Source organism: Nothobranchius furzeri, chromosome 7 (genome assembly GCF_043380555.1).
Source record: "Nothobranchius furzeri strain GRZ-AD chromosome 7, NfurGRZ-RIMD1, whole genome shotgun sequence".
NCBI classification, from domain to species: Eukaryota; Metazoa; Chordata; class Actinopteri; order Cyprinodontiformes; family Nothobranchiidae; genus Nothobranchius; species Nothobranchius furzeri.
In genome coordinates this window covers 56,667,347-56,685,694 of record NC_091747.1, presented here as the reverse complement: position 1 = coordinate 56,685,694, position 18,348 = coordinate 56,667,347, and the positions used below count along the sequence as shown (strand labels likewise).

The 18,348-nt window shown below is 43.2% G+C and overlaps 1 long non-coding RNA gene across 1 annotated transcript in view; it reads right to left on the bottom strand.

Annotated features, from left to right (window-relative positions):
• Positions 1–8,442: 8,442 nt before the first annotated feature.
• LOC107382994 (uncharacterized) overlaps positions 8,443–18,348 on the bottom strand; it is a 36,952-nt gene continuing 27,046 nt past the window's right edge. Inside the window, exons 2-4 of the long non-coding RNA XR_008565913.2 lie at positions 12,604–12,721; positions 12,243–12,314; positions 8,443–8,565 (exon numbers count right to left, since the gene is read on the bottom strand). This is a non-coding gene — a long non-coding RNA (uncharacterized lncRNA). The remainder of the gene's footprint in view (positions 8,566–12,242; positions 12,315–12,603; positions 12,722–18,348) is intronic.

The following is an 18,348-nucleotide window of genomic DNA, read 5'->3' as shown; positions in this document are numbered from 1 at the left end:
TGTCTCTTGATTTTAATTCTCTCATCCAATCACCCTCTGCTTCTTTTCCTTCTCTTCTTATGGGCTGTTTCCTCCAATTCTCTCATGCTCTCTCTCTCTCTCTCTCTCTCTCTCTCTCTCTCTCTCTCTCTCTCTCTCGCACACACACACACACACTTTCTCCCTCACACAGATGCATGGGGATCTGGGGGATATAGGGGTGTGGTAGAGCTAGTGATGGGGCTCTGCTTTGATGCCCAGTGGGAGATTACAGGGCCAAGAAGCAGAGATAAAAGTACAACCAAAACACAGGTATCTGCTCTTCCTCATGCCGTACAAACACATTCACACATCCACGTCCGCGCATCCATAACACATGTTCAGAGGAGACCATGCACACACACACACACACACACACACACACACACACACACACACACACACACACACACACACACACACACACACACACACACACACTCCACTACATATACATCTAATGGCTCGTCAGTGACACCGAGGTCTTAGCCCCTGTCTGCCAGGCCTTATTTGTTTCCCAGCCCCTCCTATGTGTGTGCAGCAGTAGCACTTGCTACTGGGTGTCTTGTTACTCCTCAGAAGGTCTATTGATTTAACTCTTGCCACAATCTATAACACTATTGTCTTGCCTTAAGTGTCTCATCTGTACAATTCACTGGCAGGAGTCTATACATCAAAAAACCCCGCCTGCTTAAGGATATTGGTATTCTGATACATGCTGGGAATACTTTTTTTTTCCTCAGTGACTTTCACATTCTTGTTGCACACTCAACCCTACTTTTTTCTTGTGTTTTTTTAAGCAGAGATGCTCGCAGCTAGGCGTAACACTCGCTGGTGCAGATTTATTTTTACTTGTGTTTATGAAGTCGATATTTGTCTTTGGTGGGATCATAAAGCAGCGGTGTAGAGCAGAAGTTATATTTTACATTTCCTGTTCTGTTGGGACGCGGATGACATATTCACCCTTGTTTTTAGGATTTTTTTTCTTTAAAAAAGGGAAAGAAAAATAAAATGAGAAAGATTCTTTGGTTTAAACGCACTCATTTAAATGCTGCAGCTGCGTCGATGTGTTTGCAAAAAGGGCCGGGTGAAGGCCTCAAAAGGCCCATCAGAATCCTCCGAGATCTGTTTTGATTCAAACCCTCGCTACTCTCTTCCTGTACTCTTTGCGTTATATTGGAGCAAGTGCGGATCTTTTTATCTCCTTTTATTGTCCAATGTGTTTAAAAGCAACACGTTAGTCTATTATTCTGGTTGCAAAAGGCAATCGCTTTTTCTTGCATGTAAATGCTTTCTTGCAACTCTCCGAGGTCTGGCTTGTGCGGTGATTATGTGTTTCCAAAGCGATAGAAATCCAAACTATTTAAGTACTGAGATGGCCATTCAGTTGTTCTAAATGTGAGCTTTTATGAGCGTTAGCTCAGGGTGCACAAACACCAAGGTTACCTTTCAGAGTCTGGTAAGATTGCACTCCCAGTTACCTTCAAGTGTCGCCTCAATGTAAAGGGACGCTGCCTTCTTTCACGCAGTGTTAACTAAGGTGCTGAGGGTGTTTAGAAAACAGATGAAAGGTGAAGATGAGGCTGAATAGTTAAATTCAGACATTCTTTTATCTTTTGAGGGATGCAGACATCTTTGGCTTAACGTACCTCCGAGTGTCAGTTTTGGATCTGTTGCATTTAGTTTCTGAGGAAAAATGTTCTCAAGTTGTTTGGAGCTGGTTTAAATATTCAGTGTCCATTTGTTTAAATGTTTTTTTTATTTTTCTTGATTTGGGGTCGAAATTTGCTTAGTTAGCTAAAACTGACCAATGCTGATAAATTATTAAATACTACCTAATCTATATCAGATGTAATTTCTTGGGTGTGTCAGTAGGAAATGTGACTTTCAGGCAAAAGCAGCGACTTTGAGCTTTCGTTCTATAATTTTTTCAAAACATTTTCGATTGTTTGTTGTATAAATGAATGCCTTGTGAGTCATTTTCTTTGGGGAAAAAAGCTCTGGCGCTCCTGTTTCAGGAAGTAGAAGTTAGCTGGAGGAGTGAGGGGCAGAACATGTCAGAATTAGGATATTTGGACATCTTGCCTCTGCTTAGGCAACGTAACCTCCATCTGTTTGCTCTGCAATGTTGATGTTTTATCTCCACAAATAGCACAAGCCTGGAGGAGTTCTGCCATGCTGTGGAGTTGCTAATGCTAATGGTTAGCTTCTACTAGCCGAGACGTGCTCTGCTTTCTCCTGGAAGCTAAGTCAACAAAGCTGTCCCCGACGTTAGCCAAGATGAAAGAATGAATGATAATTAACAGTTTGACGTCGATCTATGTGGACCCGAGCGATTCCCCGTCTATTTTCTGTTAGCGGCTAATGCAGGAAATAGGGGTAGAAGACCATTTTCACGTTCAGCATGCATGTTACACTCAGAGCGATCGATCCTATTCCAAAAATAACAAGAAACACAATGATGGTGACAGATTGGGGTGAAATAAGACATATAATTAAATTAAGTTAAAGTCCCATAGTTGTCACACACACTGGTGCGGTGTGGTGAAAATTGTCCTCCGCCTTAGACTCATCCCCGTGGGGAGCGGTGAGCTGCAGCAGGCATGCTCGGGAACTATTTGGTGGTCAAGCAGGGAGACATTGGGTCCCATTTTGACTGAGCCAGGATCCTCTGGAGGTTTCTTCCTGTGAAAAGGGAGTTTTTCTCTCCACTGTCGCTAAATGCTTGCTTAGTATGAGGATTGCTGTAAAGTCACTGACACTAGTCAGTGACTCGATGCAACCTGCTGGGTTCCTTATATAGGAAACCTTTTACTGATTGGCTTAATGAACTGACCCGTATTGGAATATTTACCATGTGAAGTGCCTTGAGACGACTCTTGTCGTGATTTGGTGCTATATAAATAAACTGAATTATGTTGAATTGGATTTTTATGAAGTCTTCGGTCTGACCCAGATCTCCCAGTCCCAGGGCGGCCACTCCACCACTCGGCCACTGAGCTGGAATGAATAATACCAGTATAGACCAAGGCAGAAAACTAACTGGTTCTGCTGGACGTTCCAGTTTAAAAGGAGCCATTTCTTTCTACTGCCACCCTTTGCTTGCTGCAATATTTTGATTTCCTCTGGATGTAAAGACACATTAAACTCCCCAGACAAAAAAAATCATTAAATTTATGCAGGTAAAAATTCTCCTTAGAGCTTTTACTGCAAACTGGCATCTAGCCTTTGATTTGAACAGCGCATGACCTTCTAACTTTTTATTAAAGTGGTGTATGACCTTCTCATTGAAACATTAAAAATTACAAAATAAAAGAAACTTTTCTTTGTCTTATCTTGAAAAGACCTTTTCAGTTCTCTAAGAAAGATTGCCATTATTTAGCAACTACACATTTGGCAACTACACCTGCACGTTCTGTAGGACCGTGTTCACTTTCAGCAATGTTAGCATGTCTACATTTCTGGGCTCCAGCTGCAGTTGAAAGGACACAGTTTGGATGGAGGTTTCCTTCAGCAGCTGCAGACCGCGCTGCTAGCAGGAGTTGCTGATTTAAATTAAGAGATGTGAAGATTTCTAGTTTATCTGAGTTAGCATAGTGTTGGTGTTAGCCTTAGTTTGTACCAAAACACTAAAACATGGCCGCCGATCTACAAGCTCTCATTACAACCAGTGGCGTGTCCAGGTCTTTTAAAATGGGGTGGCCCAGGTGAGGCACAACTTTGTGCATGTGTGGCACCAATTGTTATGTTTTTTTGTTTGTTTGTTTGTTTTTTGTTTTACCCCCAAGCCCTTTCTGGATAATGAAAAGCCTATTTATAGGTAAATTAGTGTGTTGGCACCTGGGGTGGCCAATCAGATTCCAAGGGTGGCATGTGCTACCCCAGGTCACTCCGTGGACACGCCCCTGATCACAACCCTGTAACTGACACTTTATAACACACTAAATGTTATTTTATTACAGTTGGACTGAATTAAATGCATTTAGAAGATTTAGAATCTTGACTTGATGATTTTATTTTTTTGGGGACACTTTAGATAGTTCAAATTACCCAGTTTAGTCATTTTTGTTGACTTTTACACAAGTTTAAACATCATTCTTTTAGATAAGAGAAAAGCTTTTCACTAAAATTCTACCTTTCATATTTTAAAGAAGGTGGTGACTTTTGTGTATCACACACACGAGTCATAAACCAGATCATTACCATACAGCTAAAGCCATGCGCCATCAAATGAAAAGCTGTGTGTGTGTGTGTGTGTGTGTGTGTGTGTGTGTGTGTGTGTGTGTGTGTGTGCGCGTGTGTGTGTGTGTGTGTGTGTGTGTGTGTGTGTGTGTGTGTGTGTGTGTGTGTGTGTGTGTGTGTGTGTGTGTGTGTTTGTTTTATGTGTTCATTGATTGTCTTCTGCACCAAGCACCAAAACAAATTCCTCACGAGTGTAAAAACTATGAACCTTATTCTTATTTAAGTTTTTTCCTGTTTTTTTGTAATAATTAAATTTCCCTGTTTCCATCTAAAAACTCTGTTATTTAAAGTCTCTTTTGCTTAAATATTTTGTGTTTTATACATTAGTTTTATGATCTTTTAGTTTTGAAACAATAATCATTCATTTGATTTTATGGTCCTTTTATTTTTAATTCATTTGTGATCATTTTTGGTTTTAAAATCATCTTTATTCACAATTGTATTGATCGTTTAGCTTTTAAATGATTTTAATTCATTCATTTCAAGATCTTTTTGTTTTTAAATGATCTTTATTGGATTTATCTTTTTCATCATCTTTTAGTTTTGAATGGTTTTTGTTCATTTCTTCTTTTTGTCTTTCAATTATGTTTTAATTTTGATGTAATTTCCTTTGTGGTTGTTATTTTTTCTGTGACGGGTGCTACATAAATAAACTCTAATATATTAAATATTTTTATTAATTTTCCCATGCAGACTCTCTGATATTCCCATCCACTGATCTGTTTTCCAGGTTGTCTATCCCCCCATTAGGTTAAGGAACTAATGTCACGTGGCGATGTGAGTTGTCAGCGTAAGGGCGCCTGCGACTGTGTAGACATTAGCAATGTAATCGGTGGGAGATGCATGCTCCTCGTCCTGGTTACCGGCGTCGGGCTCTGCGGGATGCGGACCCAGGCCCAGCAGGAACATGTTGTGATTAGAGGGGGACTCGGTTATAGAGATGCTATAAGACAGGGAAATGATATGAAGTGTTCATTAGGAACCACTTAAAGATGATGGTTGTCTTTTATCCCACGTCGGTATACAAGAATATTTCCTCCCATGGCAAATTCTATAAGGCTCGTATCTTTCTCTCAAGCCTTGCCAGGATGTTTTCACAAATAATTTATTCAGTCTCGATATTGGTCGTTAATATTTGCAGTGGAAATCTAATTCTGTTGCTGTTTGCGTTGCAGGCATGAATAAAAACATGAGGGTGATTTTTCAAGACAGAATAATGTGGCATCGGTGCATTTTTTGTTCTTTTCGCCCCTCTGGAGCTCCTGTGCACTAAAATGAGGCTGGTGTGATGGGGAGTGACGGTATTCCATAATGGTACAACATGATCACTACCTAGCAGCATGCTCCCCTCTCTCTCCTCTTTTTACTGGATCACTTCTGCCTCCATGTTGGCTTTTCTCCAGCATCAGAGTGGGACAGCTAGGTGTTGGTGAGCCGCATCACCGTTACTCCACTGGGTCGGAGGAATAGAGGGATGCATGTGGTTAAAATGTTTTTATTTTTTGCATGAAACACAAAAATATTTAACATTTTGAAACCTGGTGCAGATCCAACCTTCAGCAAATCCTGGTGAATTTGCAGGTCTATTTCTGTGGAGGACTGATATCCACATAAAGCAAACACACACGGGAGCAGCATCAAGCCAGACTACAAGCACCGTAGCTGAAACAGACACTTTAACCAGCGTTTGGTATCCAAGTAGCACCATCCCTCTGTCAAGTGTGTCAATAGGCCGCGTGTATCTGGGGTGTTGTAAACCAAATTTCCTCCCCTTGTCGTGATTCTCGTGCCGAGGTGAGCGCTCCTCCTCAATTAACCACCTTTGAGGTTCTGTTTTCCACAGGTGAGGAGCGGAGGGGTACCAGCTGTGCCGAATAAGTCATTAGGAGCTCGGGTTTAAAAGGAGGATGGAGAAACCACTCGAAGCCGGATGATTACTCCAGTTTTTGGTAACGCCACCACTTGTACTCGTTTGACTCCAGGACTCTAGAAGGCGCTATGTCAATACAGGCCATTTACCATTTTACCATTTACTCTGCTACGAACCACGGATCTTCGTACAACGTCCCATCCTCCTCCACGGCTCCTGTATCTCCCCTCTCCGCTTCCTCACCTCCCGCCCGGCTGGGTCTCCGCACTCATTCACCTCGGCCCACCACTTCCCCCACAGCTCGCTGAGCTAGGACTCGGAGCATCGCCTCACGGCTTCATTCACTGGATTTCCAGTGCTCCTTTGGTTTCTGTTTTTTGCAAATAAAAGACTTTAATTTCTTACCTCCTGACTCCCGTGTTGATTCTGCATGTCTTGGGTTAGACGCCTTCCACAAGTCATGACACCCCTGGCCAGTGCATTGTGAAACTCATTTGTAGGTATGCCAAGCCTGTAGGTGGCAGCAGTTCCCCAATTTGTCAGCGTCTTTGCAGGGAAATAAATCCTTACTCCTTCTTTCCACCGGAGCCGTCAGCAGCACGTTACTGCAGCAGCACGTCATAGCTGCTGATAGGAACCGTTGTGGTCAACAGAACCTTTTCCACCGGAGCCGTCAGCAGCGCGAGTCGGCCGCGTCTCAGGAGCAGCATGTCGCGGCCTTTACGCGCCGGTTCTATTTTCTACGCGCGACGCCTCTGAAACGGGTCAAGTTCGACATTTTTGGGGAAGGAAAGACAGGAAACCGGACGCGGAAATGGAGCGATGCTCCAGAGATTTTCAGATTAAAGAAACGTACTGCCTTCCGGTTGCTTTACTTTAAAATAAAGTTACTAAATGTGCAGCCCCGTGCGAAGTTATCACCTAGCTAGCGGTCTCCTTTGTTTTTCAGGTCCGTATTGGCGATTATAAAATGGACAGAACATAAATCACAAACCTTTTGGAGCCATGTTGTAATTTTCTCCTGCTTGTTGTTGTGTTTACTGACAAAGTCACACGCTCTGTCGGTGACAGCTGCTCCCCTGCTGCTTCACGTCTCGTGGGAAGGGCCAAGCAGCAGCTTACGCGAGCAAGACGTGCTGCTGCAGTAACGTGCTGCTGACGGCTCCGGTGGAAAGAAGGGGATAGATGTGGAATAACGTCGTCCGTCTCCTACGTAACAGTAAAAACCTGCCACGAGGGATGTCAGAGCATCCTTGTCTGAGTTTATTTACGTCCACGAGCAAACGCTGGCAACGGACAAATCCCAAACCTCCACGTTGGTCGGAGTTTTGAAAGAATCGCTTTTAGTGTCGTTCATCTTCACTTTGATGCGGATGGCAGGTCAGATATCTTTGTTTTTTGCTACACTCGGCTGTGTGTGAACAGGGTATAAATCGTGTATCAATGAACCAAAAGGGGCAGCAGCTCAGGAGGTAGAGCCGGTTGTTGGTTCGATCCCGGCTCCTGCCAGAGAGTGATGCTGTTGTGTCTTTGGGCAAGACACGTGACCCACCTTGCCTTCTGGTCCGCCCCAGGGCAGCTGTGGCTACATTGTTGCTCATCCTCACCCGTGTGTGAATGGATGAATGACTGATTGTAATGTGAAGTGCCTTGGGGGGTTGTAGAACCCTAAGGAGGTGCTATACAAATACCATGTACCATTCTTTTAGAACCCAAACCCTTTTGAAAACAGATTTGAACAAATACATCAAAATGTAGAAAAATATAAAATAAAATAAAGAAGAACATTTTTCGTTATATGTGTGGATAGAACATTTTTGACTCAAGAAGCAATTTTGCAGACGTTTGAAATGGGTTGTGACACCAGCGTCACCACGGGTCCTTGAGGGTTAAACCAGCATCACCTGTGCACTTTGACCTTTCAGTTATCTAATTGATTATCTACAGTAATTTCATCTCTGACCAGATCCACAAGTTCATTCATCTGAAGTTTATAGTTAAACGTCAAACAAGCAGATAAAAAAAATAAAAAATCCAGGAAGAACTTGATCCCCTTTGTTAGGATGACAAACAAGGAAGGAAATCCATCCCGATGCCGGCCGTCGTCCCATATGGCTCCTTCCATGAATATTTCACACATTTGTTTGATACATTCACACACGTTTTCATGGGAGGGAATTATGACTGGGACATGTCCGTGTTAATTTCCTGTTAAGGGAAGCGATTGAGGCAATGTGGGTTCAATGAAGATGATGAATGTGTGTGTCTGATTGGATGCACATGACTATAAAACAAGTCCACAAAAGAAAAGGAACAGTAGAAAAGCGCTCATCTCTTTATTCACATTAAGGATATTTAATTTTTCTGTTTTACAATCAGAATTTTGTCACAATTCATGGAAATGAAAAGCATCAATTTGAGCTTCTTCTTTATGTCTGTGGAGAAAAAGAGAAAAAGGGAGCAATGATTAGGAATTACCAGAAAAACATTCTCAGTAAAGCCCAGCAGTGGCGTTATATTTTACCAGAACTCTTAGAAAAAAGGTAAAACAAAAATAAAATTGACTTGAGCCAGCCGTCGTGATGACATCTTGCCGAAAAAGTTTTGACACTTTAGAAAAAAACAAAACAGCATAAACGAGCAAAAGACGAGTTTTTGTTAGAATGCAGTAAAACGAATAAAAATGTAACTGCATCCTATTTGCAAACAAATAAAGTGAACGTTGCTTTTTCTTCGCCTTCCCTCCAATTTACTCTCCTTCTGTCTGTTTGGAGAGACGTTTTCTTCCACCGTCACAAAGCCCGAGTCGTGTTCAGAGCTCCTCTACATAAGTGTTTCATGTTTCCTCTAAAACACTCTCACCCATTCCGTGTGTTCCCGGTCTTATATTTGGGCTTGAGAGTGGATAGGTAACATTAAAAGAGCTATCACTTCCTGGCTCTGTCATTCCCTTACTTCTTACACCATTTGATCTGAAGCCAGATATGGCTTTTAGATGTAGGCACGGACACACACACACACACACACACACACACACACACACACACATGCACATGCATGAAAACACGTGTTCTAGCACCGAGAAAACGCACGTGCACTCCATCTGATTGACGGATAAACAATTTTAGAAAGCGCACACCTGAAAAAAAGCATTTCTTTTATTTTGCAAGGCTTTTATTTTGTGCACTTCCTCTTAGACAAACATCAAAAAAGGAGAGAATCGCATTTTTTCCACATCACACTGTTGCAATAATACCCCCCCGCCCTACACTACTTGTGGAATGAGCTGAAAGAATTGAGTTTTCAAACAAAAAAAGACATAAATACACAACAAATACCACCTACAGTCAATAAAATATGTATGTGGAAGTACGAGTGCCTTTACTGTCAGGATTAATAACACGCTATGAAAACACAGGAAGTGGCTGCCTTCCACAGGTGTACCTCTCCGGCTCTTCATGTTCTATTTTTGAGCTTAAGTCCACGACGCAGCTCAATTTTGTGACGCCGAATGCATGAAAGGGTTAGATTATTAGCGGAATGAAAAAGCAGTTGTAATACATTCATCATTTCCTAAAGTAAGATGGCTTTTTACGAGCTGAATTATTTAGAAGAATCCGAGGAAACGACGCGACTCAGGCTGAGACGCCGAAATATTCAAGCACAAAATGTTCCAGATGTCAAAATTAATGCGGTGAGATTTTAGAGGCACAAAGCCTTGATATATTAGATACCAATAACTCTTTCCCCGTTCTCCGGCCTTTGTTCACTCTCTCTCTCTCTCTGATCTGTAATTGAAAAAGCATTCCATTTTTATTTTCCTTCACTATCCAAAGGCTAAATCCAAAACACCAGCCAAGAGGTTAGCCTGGTCACCTGGCACCCACAGGTACTCTCTCCTTTTTTCTCTCTATCACACACACACACACACACACACACACACACACGCACGCACGCACGCACGCACGCACGCACGCACGCACGCACACACACACACACACCTGACTGCTGTGCTTCAATAAACTGTAAATTCGTCCTCCGCGCCCACCATACCCAAGCTAACCCTTTAAAAGTCACCCGCCTCCACCTTGTAATGCATGAACACACACTCACGCAGACACATGTACTCGCCCGCCGTTGCACACAACACACACGCACACACACACACACACACACACACACGTGCACGCAGACACAAACAATGCAGTGTGGCTTAGTGGATGGTATCAAATTTAGTGGCCACAGGGATCTTGCTAGGGTCATAAATCTATATCTAACATGTGAGGAAAATCTCTACATGAATATCTGGAGACATGGAGGGAGAGGGAGATGGCCAGACAGACAGTGGGGTACAGAAGGAGAGACACAAAGGAAAGAGAGGCGGAAAGCGTGGAGTGGAGAGCCGCAGATAAACAGCGCGGCTGGGACGCCGGGGCGTGAGTGAGGCAAAAGCACCAAATAAACAAACGGATGGAAAAACAGGCGTACGCTGTAGATGAAGGGAGAAAGATGGCGTGTGTGAGACATGTATAGGTTGGAAATCCAGTAAATGAAGGACAGACAGGCATGACCCCTCTGGCTCTAACAATGGCTCTTCATGTGCTGCCCAGCTTAGCAGGCGAGCTGCTGGAATCAGGAATGTGGAATGTGGGATTTCAGACTTGGAAGTGATAGCTACTGTCTGTGTGTAATATTTAGGGCCGACGCAGGGAGCCTCTGGCACGCCATGAAACACATGGATGAGTTTTTCTGCTGCAACGGAGTTTTTATTTTATTTTTATAAGAGTGGGAACGTCCACAACATGTGAGCTGGAAGAACTACAGGATTTAAAAACGTGTGATGTTTAACTTAAATATCAGTGTATGTTTCTGCCTTCTTATCCTTTTTGTCAACCTGAGATGAAACTCAGATCTTTTTTAAACCCGCTTTGTCACATTCAGGGCCAGGAGAGCTGAGGTAAGAGATTCCTGATGGGAAAGGACGGGTCGGAGAAAACTGCGAGACGTAAACTGCATCTCAAATTGTCATCCGGGACAAGGATCGGCCTTCCGTGTGCAAGAAAATGAGACAAAATGATGCGTAAATACAAAAAAGTATGTAGTGATGACGAGCTGATATGACGAAGATGAAATCATGTTAAAAATAAATTATTTAAAAACATTTTAAAACTGCTATTGTATTAAAATGTAAAAAAAATCTGATGATTTGGGCTAAAATATTACAAAATACCAATTTTAACGGAATTCTGCACAAGGATAATGTCCTGGTAATTTTATGCCCAAATATGGACTTTTCCACCTAGTTCTGAATGCAGACTTTCATTTAAAAATCAAAATACAGTTAAAACACTTGTGGCATTCAATTTTTATAATTTTTTGTTTTAATGTAGCTTTTAAAACTATAATAATAATAATAATTTGCATAAAAGTGGCTAAACTGAGAGTAATTGAGTCGATACCGTTAGAAATGAGCTATGTCATAGTTTGGTCTAAATCAATAGAAACAAAGCAAAATCGGAAATTTTTTTGTCATTATTAATATTTTATTTTGTTTTATGTTGTTGTCCAGCAAAAATATCACCTCTCCATTTCTCATCATGCATTTATGTAAATAAGCTTTATGGTTCATCTGTTTCTGTGGTTGTCTTTTAAAGAAAGTGTCAAAAAGAGGCAAAGACTCTCCTTTTTTATTCATTTTCCTGAATAATTGCATGTTTAGAGATGAAATATTTTTGCTCGACATCGGCGTTATTTGTTTTGTGTCTATTTTGCTGAAAAAAAATCATAAATTCCTGTGCTGAAATGAAGGAATAATTTAGAACCATAACTGGAGAATTTATTGGTGAAACTCGAAAAATGAGAAAACGGTGCTGAGGTCAGTTTATTTCAGTGATTTACCTTAGACTGAGAGACCGTCTAAAGGCTCAGGAACCCTTTACAGGTTTTCTGGGTTATTCAGCTGATTAGAGTGGGACACTTTGGGTCTAGATTTTTGAATCTAATATTCTGATGGAGGTTTTAAATGTGGGGTTTTCATCAGCTGTGGACCATAATGATCACAGTTATAACCAATACAGGCTCAAATATCTGGCTTTGCATGGAACGAGTCTACCTCATAGATTAGCTTCACCTTTCAGAGCGAGTTAGTGACATAAATGCAGCAGATTCTATTTTGGAGTTTCACCTGAAGGAAAAAAGAAAAAAAAAGGTAAAAATTAGTATTTAGTGTTTATGACATGACTTCACATTATCAACAAACTTTATTGCAAATTTTCAAAATGGAAAAAAAAATCGTTTAAAATGTGAACTTTTAGAAAATCAAAACGAGCAAATCCTGTTTAAGGTTCAAACACAAAGTTTCAGGTTCACAGACGCATATTGTCGCCTTCTCATGCGCTTTGTCTTTCTCAAACGGACACACACACACACACACACACACACACACACACACACACACACACGCTGCTACTAACACAGGAGACAGTTGTTGCTGGCCGCCTCAACGCCTGTCATGGCTGTCAGGCCAAATCCCACGAATTATGGCTGTTCCAGATGTAAGAGATTTCTAAGCTGCCTCCAACGGCCTGCGGTCTGCATGTGAGAGAAAAAGAGAGGAAAACAAAAAAGAGGGAGAGAAACGTGGGTTCATGCAAAGTCATCCAAAGAAATCTTCTTCCTCTCTCCCTCTTCTGTATTATCCATCTTTATTCCATCAGAGGAAGAAAGGGCCGTCGTTACTTGCATTGCCGTTGGAGGGAATGTTGTTTTATGCATTTGGACTTTCTAATGAATATGCAACTTCGATTTGTGAGAAGCTTTTATTTTTAAAAGGCAGCTGGAAGAATGAAATGTTTTGCACGACTTAGAGGTGATATTTATGTAGAAAGGAATCACGACGTGTTCCACGTTTCGTCACCTGTGGACTGCGGCCGTGTGCAGAATCACATTGAAAGGGAAAAGTGTGTTTACATTTAAATAACTATCGTCACATAGAATAGAGGACGCTTATGCATTATGAATATGTTCAAAGCTGCTGTTTGCTGCAGGTTCTCTGCAACCCTGATAATTAAGTTTAATTTCCACACTTAAAATTCAACCACCGCCGTTGTCTTTGTTCTTTTTCAGGCCCGCTCTCACCCTGTCTCTCATTAGTACTTCGTAACCGGACAGTTTATTTGAAATTATGAAAGCATTACACACTCTGATGTAGCAGTTTAAAAATCAATAGCCGAAACCTTAGCCGCCTCACTTAAGCCCTCTCCTATGGCAAAGGGGATGTCTCTTTCTCCCTCTCTCTTAAATGGTAATTTCATTTGCAGTCACTAAGACCTCACCGATAATTACCGATGCCCTGAGAGAGAAAGGCAAGTGAAAGAAGGAGAGGAGGGATGATGGGAGACAGGAGGGGGGGAGGTGGATTAAGGACGAAGAGTGAATGCCAGTCATTAGAAAAGCTTTCCTCCTGCCCTGCTTTGATCAGACTTGAGAACGCGTTGGCTTCACTGTTTCACACCTTGACACCAACCTCTGCTTGGAGGAAACAGAGCACAGGAGGATGGAGAGACGTGGAGGGAGTGGTGGTGAATGAACAAGGAAAAGATCCCAGGCCCTTATTTCTACTTTTTTCTTTTCTTAAGTTACTTCTTTTTCACTAAGCTACCCCCCCCCCCCCCCCCCCACACACACACACACACACACTCACACACACACACACACTCCTCCATCTTTCAAATGAACTAATCAGAAATGAGGATAGTGTCCTGCAGGAATTGAGTGATGGGGGATGACTTTGACTTTCTCAGATCATCCTCCTTGCACACATCTGGGAGCGAGCAATAACTCTTAATTTTTGACACCCCCCCCCCACACACACACACACACACACACACACACACACACACACACACACACACACACACCCCCCCAATAAACTTCAATTCCACTTTGGATGTAAAAGAGACTCCTGTCAGTTTATCCTCCTCCCTCTCTTTCTCTCTCTGGCTGTCCCACGGCTAACACAAACAGTAATTTTGTCTGAAATAAATTCGCTGCAGTGGTTACCAGATGTTTATAAGGACTGTTGGGGCAATCCCCTTGAGTTTTTTCATTTTTTTCTTCTTTTTTGTTGTTCCCTAAAGTTTTTTTCTTCCTCTAAAAACAGCCATATAAAGTTATGTTGGTTATGTTGAGTGTGCTTTACCACATGTGTAAGATCTAGTCGATGTTTCATCGTGACAAACACGGTAAACGAGCAGGAATAAGGATTACGAGTGTTTACTGTCATCGGACGGATCTCTGTTTTAAAGCTACAGTGACCAATGTGGTGAACAAATGAGCTTGAAACATTTTTTTCATGCGTCTTAGCAACGTTCTCACATCGTATAGGTATAAATATTTAGTGGAGATTTAAAAAAAACAGAATAAATAAAGTGGCTCTCTCACGTTTGTCTAAAAATGTGCACAGATACCATGTTTCAGACCGAAAGCAACTATTGGACCGTCTGGTTGTCAGTCTCGTCAAACCGCCCAACACATTCTCACACCCTAAGCATCGGAAACAAACGCTTGGTCAGCCACCCTCCACGTCAGACCCCAGACGCCAAAAGTGCCCTTTTTCGTTACTTATGTGCGAAAAGGGGTTTTTCCCTTTTGTAACTGCAGATCCCAATGCAGCGTAAAACTGACGTGATGAGATGAGGACCAGCTCATTTAACCGCACCTAAACCTTAACCTTTCACTATTTATAACCTTCCCCTCTCCCTCATCCTAACCTTAACCCTCTTGCTACCTAAAATGTTACTCTCACTGTGATCAAGCGTTTGTTTCCCGTGCATTCTGACTCTGACAGTCAGAGTCTGACTGTCAATTTTCATAATTGCCGCCCAAGGGGAACGTCAGAACATACCATCTGGCGAGGGGGAGGTTACACATACCCTCTACTTTTAACCTCCACCTTGGTAGTTGAAACTTCCCCCTCGCGTTGGCTCGGTCCAAACCCGACCAATGATGAGGCGGCTCCCGCCGTTCACTTCATAGAGCCGGCTCTTAGAGCGATCGACACATCACTAACGTGTTCGCTAGCAAGATGGTTAAGGTTAGGATAGGGGTGAGGGGAAGGTTAAATAAGAGGATAAGGTTAAGGTGAGGTACAATGAGCTTGTTTGGTGCCCTGGCTGCGGACATCCCATCACGTCAGTGTAGCGCTGCATTGGGATCTGCAGTCAAATAAGGGCAACAACCCCTTTTCCCACATAAGTAACGAAAAAGGGCACTTTTGGCGTCAGGGGTCTGATGTGGAGGGTGGCTGACCAAGCGTTTGCTTTTGACGCGCTGGGAGTGAGAATGTGTTGAACCGCCACACTTCCACACCACTCTGGGTTCTCCACTCATTACTTGTGTTTGTAGCACCACCACTGGTGTCACCCTGGTTTCACACTGAAAGCATCAGCGGCAGCGGAACGTCGCTGCTTCAAAGAGATCCATTATAGTCTATGGAGTGTTTTAAACCAGCAACTTTCCGGCACGTCCCAGAAGCGGAACGGCGCGCCGCTAAAAATAGGATTTGTTTCTTTGCCACGAGCCGCTTCAGGGGCATGTTTATTTCCTCAGTTGACAGAGGGCTAGACAGGAAATCACACATGGTTTCAGTGTAAAATCCCCGGTAATTTTCAAAATAAAAGTACTGCAGCGATGCAGTTTCATGTATATGTAGCTTGCGTGTGACCCAACGGCTTATTTACTCCCAGCATCGTTCCGGAAGTGCAGCGGTGTGTTTTTCATGGCTTTAATCCTGGTAGTGGAGAGGAACAACATCACATACGATCTAAAACATGATTTCCTTCTTTTTAGTGCATCGGCGGATTTCGTAAACAAACCGCGACCTTTGAAGTCTCGAGGGATCTTATAATCTCACGAGTCCAGCGAGGAGCGCAGTGAAGAAGCCGTGCCACGACCCAGACTCAAACAGGTGTGAAAAGGCCCGCTTCGAAGTTCGCCAGCAGACCGCTCTGCTGCCGTTGTGCACCGCTGACGCTTCCTGTGTGAAACCGCGGTGAGAGGTTCTCAAAAACGCTCTTTTCTACATGAAACGACACACATTGTATTCATACCAGAGACCACAGCAGATTTGTAGAAAAACTGAGTGAATGAGAGTTTTAAAGACAAAAAGGCCACATATTTTGATTTATGTGCAGCTTCAACTAATGTAAAAGTAAATAAATAAATACATGTAAAAACAGACGCTACGTCCTTAATTTGTCTTGAGAGGATAAAAGGAGACAGACAGCTACGCCAAACCCCCTCGACAGCAACTGGACCTTGTTAGCCGTGCACCAAAATCATCTCAGACTCCTGGTTTACAATAACACGCGGGATCTTCAACCACTAAATGCTTTCGGGAAACCCAGCCGTCCTCCTGCTGCCATGTGATGATCCCACCTCTGAAATATTCAGCACCATTAACATTCCGATTGGTATCCCCCCCCCCCCTTCAGACACAGTTCGCTCTGCTCCTCAGACCTGTGGGCCAAGGCAGGGAGAGGCCTGGAGCAGATGGTATCTGTTCTCATTCATCACAAGACCTCTCCTGCACCAAAGGCACAGTGTGAGTATGACATTTGGTGTAAAGAAGACAGAATGCTCACTTTTTAAAGGTATAAAAATAAATCAGCCGTGACAAAGTCTCAGCTATGCCGAGCACCTTCCAACATCAGCTGTGTTTAATCTAGTTGTAGATGCACCTGATCGTAAACCCGTGTTATCGTTAACCATTAAAGGCTTACGCTGGTTTTATTAGCCAGCAAAGCAGAAACGTGTCTGATCTTAATTACTAATTACACCACTATCTGTGCTAATTGTTTTGCCGATCACATCGCGCGTTATCTCCCATGCTTACACCTTCTTTCATGTTGTCAAGCCCCTTAGCAGCGCAGCTCGCAATTAGCTAGGTGTGTGTGTGATGTGAGAGACAGAGGCTGCACTTTGAGCACAATTAGCCGGGTATTTAGGCGTCTTAATTGGTGACATTCGATCTGAGGCGCTCGCTGATGAACCACTTAGCAGCAGATGTATGGATTAGCAACCAGCAAAGCTCTTTTTTCTCAGATGTAACTAACAGGTCAGGAATGAGTGCTCTTAGCTCTGCCTTACAAATGAAGACAGCTGCATTGACCAGAATAGAAAACGACTTCCTCTTCATGTTTCTCTGACGCTCCCTTGCCTCGTGTTTTCATTCCTTTTCTCTGCCAAAATAAGCTTTTTGTTTAAATGCTGCACGCTTGTGGAACGTTTCGACCACGACGCTGGCGTCCTGTCAGCGGGGTAACGTGGCGTTTTGTTGTCGTGGTACTAAAGCTGTTGAGTCGTCAGGGTAACATGGGAGCCTCGTAAATGCCACGGATTGACGAAACCGCTCCGGAAAGCAGGAAGTCCTTGTCAAAAAGACGAAAGACACATGCAGCGCCACTGGTGTTGGGGGTGCCATGTTGCATTTAAGCAGCAATCTGGAGTTGTCCCCCTTTCAGGAATTATGTATGACTTTTTTAAGAAATCCGTAAAAGTGATAAGTCTTAGCCTGTGTTGTGATGTGATTTAGGCAATATGTTATTTTTTTTTGCTAAGACTGTCCCCCGTCCTGTAGAGCCCCATGCAATTGCTTCACATTAGCCAATGGCATTGGGCATCTGCTTACAGATGTCAATCCCAGAGTGCACACGCGCTTGCTGAAGCACCTATGCAGATGCAGAGTTGGTGACACTTCCTACAAACAAGTGAAGTCACTTTCACATTTGGGTCAGCCCGACCGGACTGGGTTGGGTCAGCCCGACCGGACTGGGTTGGGTCAGCCCGACCGGACTGGGTTGGGTCAGCCCGACCCTGTGCGACCAGGTTTTGTTAACAAACCCTGCTCAGCAACGCCGGTGTCTCCGAGCACGTAGGCTGGGCAAAACTTGTGCAGAGAAGTCTGTGGTGTCCTCCTTAAATTAGTGAACAAAAGCGATTGTGAGCAGTGTTGCTTTTAGAGACTGACAGGAAGCATACAGCTGCCATGGGCTCTTCTCACTGCAGCCTGTCCTCGTACCCTTGCAGCTGGAGCGACAGGTCCGAGCTGCAGTCAGAAGAGATGTTCACCACACCTCATCCAGACTGATGAGGAATCACACATGCAGGAAGGTGCCGCTGGCTGATTCTACCCCACACCCCCACCCCACCCCAACCCC